This window comes from Myotis brandtii, unplaced genomic scaffold (genome assembly GCF_000412655.1).
Source record: "Myotis brandtii unplaced genomic scaffold, ASM41265v1 scaffold74, whole genome shotgun sequence".
In the NCBI taxonomy this organism is placed as follows: Eukaryota; Metazoa; Chordata; class Mammalia; order Chiroptera; family Vespertilionidae; genus Myotis; species Myotis brandtii.
In genome coordinates this window covers 286,281-289,832 of record NW_005370944.1, presented here as the reverse complement: position 1 = coordinate 289,832, position 3,552 = coordinate 286,281, and the positions used below count along the sequence as shown (strand labels likewise).

Here is a 3,552-nt window from a genome sequence, read left to right as displayed (position 1 = left end):
CGCACGAAGCTAACCCGCTCCGCCCTCCCCACCCCCTCACACAACCACACACCTCCCGTCCGCCGGCTCTACGGGAAGCCGAGAAGGTCAGTCACCCCCTTAAAAATACACACCCTCGAGTCCCGCGTTACCCGCCACCAGGATCCCCGGCCCGGCGTGCTCTCACCGCAAAGCTGCTACGGCCGCTTCTTACTGCGTGTCCCTCTCAGCATGAGGCCCCGCGAACGGCGCAGGGCATAGGCCCACCGAAGAGGACTGGCAGCTCCCTCTCCGCTAACGAAGCGGTCACAGACCCCGATGCCCAGACTAGGAAGGAGGGAGGGAGGGAAACTCTGAGGGGTAAGGGGAGGGGGGGTGAGATGGAGAAACCGTCCCCGCCGCCTCTACCGCCGCGGCCGCTTCTCTGTTACCCGGGAAATCCCGCCCACTCCGCCGGCCCGCCCCGCATAGGGAAGACTCAGCTTCGCTCTGCCACAGGTCGCATAATCTGTCTGTCAAAGATTTAGCCAATCGCTGTGTCCTGTCTACATTATGCCCGCCCCCTCCCCCTCTGCAGGGCGGGGAGAGGGAATCGCTCACCTTCTCCACGCCCCTATTGGCGGGGAGCTACCCAAACTCAACCCCGCCTATTGGAGATGAATTGCTGAATCCCACCCCCAAGCCGCAACACTATTGGAGGAAGCATAAAAGCTCCTTTACGTCTCATTGGAGGATTCCACATATCACGCCCCAAGCCGTCTCAGCTACAGACCCAACAAGTCAGCTCTCGCCCTCGCCGATCATCGCATTGGAAGGCTCTCCCACTGCCCTAGGAAGGTAAGTAATCGATGTGGGATAAAATGTCCGTGAGACAAGCTCCTCCTATCACACTGCCGGGCCATGCCCCGCCCCCAACCATTGTATTGGATAGCTCTCGCCTGATAGAGGCCCCCATTGGCCAGGACACCCGTCTAAGAAGGAGCTGACTCCGCCCCGCGCGAGGAGGCTGAACCTTAAGCAGTCCTTTTGTGGAATGTTTACACTAGAGACTGAACGCAGAGTTCCAGGGCCGAAACAGGAGGTGCCGCCCTCCATAGCCGAGATTCTATCCCTGGGATTAGGAGAGAGGCAGCGGCAGGCACAACCACCTTGGATAAACCCCGCCCCCTATACAGAGAAAGAGAACCTCATCCTTCCTATCCCATTCACTCTTTATAATTTACATTTCTTCACGCTGCCTCCTCGTAAACACAAATATCCGGAGCAGCCGACAATTCCTTTTAGTAAGGAGGGTGCAGAATAAGAACTGGAGATCAAAGCCGAGAAATAGCCCCAGGGGTTGCCAACCCGCAGCACACTTCTCCATAAACCTGAAAAAGCAGTCTTAAGAGGGCGGAGATAATAAAAATGAAGGCAGGGCTCTAACAGCCATGGCCCTGGGAGGCGGAGCGTGATGCAAAAGGCACTCGCCATCTCCAGGTTAGAGGCATCCTCAGACTGGAAGAACTGAGGAAGTAGACCAAACAGCCCATGGCATAAATAAACCTTCAGTCAAACTTCAGAAAAAGGATAAAAATTAGAGTTGGGGACAAAAGATAGTAAGAACGGCTGCTCACCTCCTCCTTGGAAAGCGAGGGTTAATGGCAATCCTTAAGCCCTCTCTTTGCCATAGTGCTTCGAACACACAAAGTGCTTGAAGTCTTTAGGTTGCTTTTATTTATTCATCAAATAGGGCGGAGAACTGATGCTAGCCATGTTTTGGAGGGTGCTCACTGAGCGCCAGAAGAGAAGGGGGCGGGACTAGAGTTTTCCCGCTCTCTCCAGCCAAAGGCTACTGCAAGAGAGCCTACTAGACAAGTGTCAGGCCCCAGAAACCTAAGTCCTAACGTGCCCTCCCTACCCAATCGGGCGGAGACGGCAAGGAATGAGCGCCGGCAACAGGTGGGCCTGACTCGAAGGACGGCTTCAAGCCACAAGGACAAGGCAGCTAATTCTGAACCCCAGGAGCAGCCGACAAATGGAAGCAGCCTCGCTGGGATCCAAGTCCTGCCCAATAGAGTTCTAAAAATAAGTCACACCGAGGAAAGGGAACCCCGGACCAAACCCTTCGGTTTCGAAGAAGCGGCATTTCCGAGGGCTGTTAACTCTAGGTCGACCCCGCTCCCTGCACTGTGTGCCACACTGCACTCCCACCTGACCACTTCGAACCCAAGCAGGATTCATCACGTCAACAGGGGATGAGCTGCTCTGGATCTTGCCTGAGGCCTCCAGACCAATCATACATAGGTTGCTTAGAGTTTTAGATAAACACAACTAAGGACAACGGCTGCCTTACGCTGGGAAGAAAACACAACGGCCGCAGCGTTTTCAAGCTTAAACAGAGGACGATCTTTAAAAAGTCCAAGGGCGCAGGAATAAGCCAGGCCGCAGGGTCAGCACTTTAGTACTTCGCCCGGAAGGGCAGATCCCACTCTCTCCTTCTAACCCACGCTGATCAACCGGAACTAAGCCCCCTCCCCCCAATTCTCTCCGCACCGTCAACCCCTAACTTCATCGCAAAGGTTACTAGATATCGAGCCTTGGTGGAATGAATCATTGTGTGTCTTCTTGGCTCGCCCCGCCTTGCCACGGGCTCCAACTCCAAAGCCGGGACTTCCGGGCGGGACACACTTCTAAGGAGCAAGGCGGGCCTCACCAGTGGTCGAGCGCGCATACAACCCAAGAGAGGGGGCGGGGAACAGGGGTGGACTTCCTCCTCCAAGCTAGCTACGCCAGAGGCGGGACTATCTACCCCACCAATCAGAAGTAGGGGAGGGACCTTGCGCCTCGCGTTAGGCCGTAGGAATCCCTCCTCCTCCGTTCACGAAAAAAAAAAAAATCCTCGAACTTAAACTCCAGCCCAGCGTCCGATAGGCGGAGCTCGGAAGAAGGTTATCCAATCAATAACCGAGAAGGAAAAAAGGGAGTCTCACCGCCCATCCAGTGGAAGACAAGAGAAGGCGGGCCCTCTGGAGGACCCCGAAATGGGTGGAAGAGAGGGGGAAAGGCCCCGCCCCCCAGCTCTCCTCCGGGTCTGGACAGGCGGTTGTCGCAGTAGATAGTAAACAGGCTAGGGCTAGGCTGAGGCGTGGAGGCAGGAGCTGCTGGGCCGACGTGGGCCCGGCCTCTGCGCCTCCTCTCTCGGAGACGCTCCAGCCGACCGCAGCGGTTCCCGCCAACGCCCCGCCTACCAGTCGGCGGCCGCCATTCCGGCTGACAGGCGCGCCCCCCGCGCCCCTCCCCGCCTGCTGATGCATTTCCTTTTCCCGAGTCTGAGCGTGGAGACTGTTTTCCCAGTTTCCGACCTTCACTGCTCCTCTCAACTAACCCCCGTGGGTACGCTCATAAGCCGCGCCCCCGCCCCTTCGGCTCTTGCCTTGGGGTGGGCGAGGAAGGAGGCAGCTCCTTGTGTGTGGGATCAGCTGGTGCACGGGTCGAAGCCACCGAGTTGTTGGAGGTTTTCCACAGCCGCGGACCGAGTTGGCGCGAGCTCGCGGCCTGGCGGGCTCCAGTGCCGAATGCCGGTTCTGCCAC

General features: G+C 57.4%; 1 protein-coding gene across 4 annotated transcripts in view; it reads right to left on the bottom strand.

Moving 5' to 3' along the window:
- The window catches only part of SIN3A (SIN3 transcription regulator family member A), a 79,409-nt gene that overhangs the window by 75,029 nt on the left and 828 nt on the right, over positions 1 to 3,552 (bottom strand). For 2 of the 4 annotated variants that reach the window (XM_005882753.2, XM_014530458.1), the window contains exon 1: positions 167 to 422. The exons of 1 other annotated variant lie outside the window; for it this stretch is intronic. The gene's annotated coding sequence lies outside the window, so the exon portion shown is untranslated. Of the gene's footprint in view, positions 1 to 113; positions 423 to 3,552 lie in introns of those variants that run through there. One more of the 4 variants, XM_014530456.1, reaches the window with a different exon arrangement.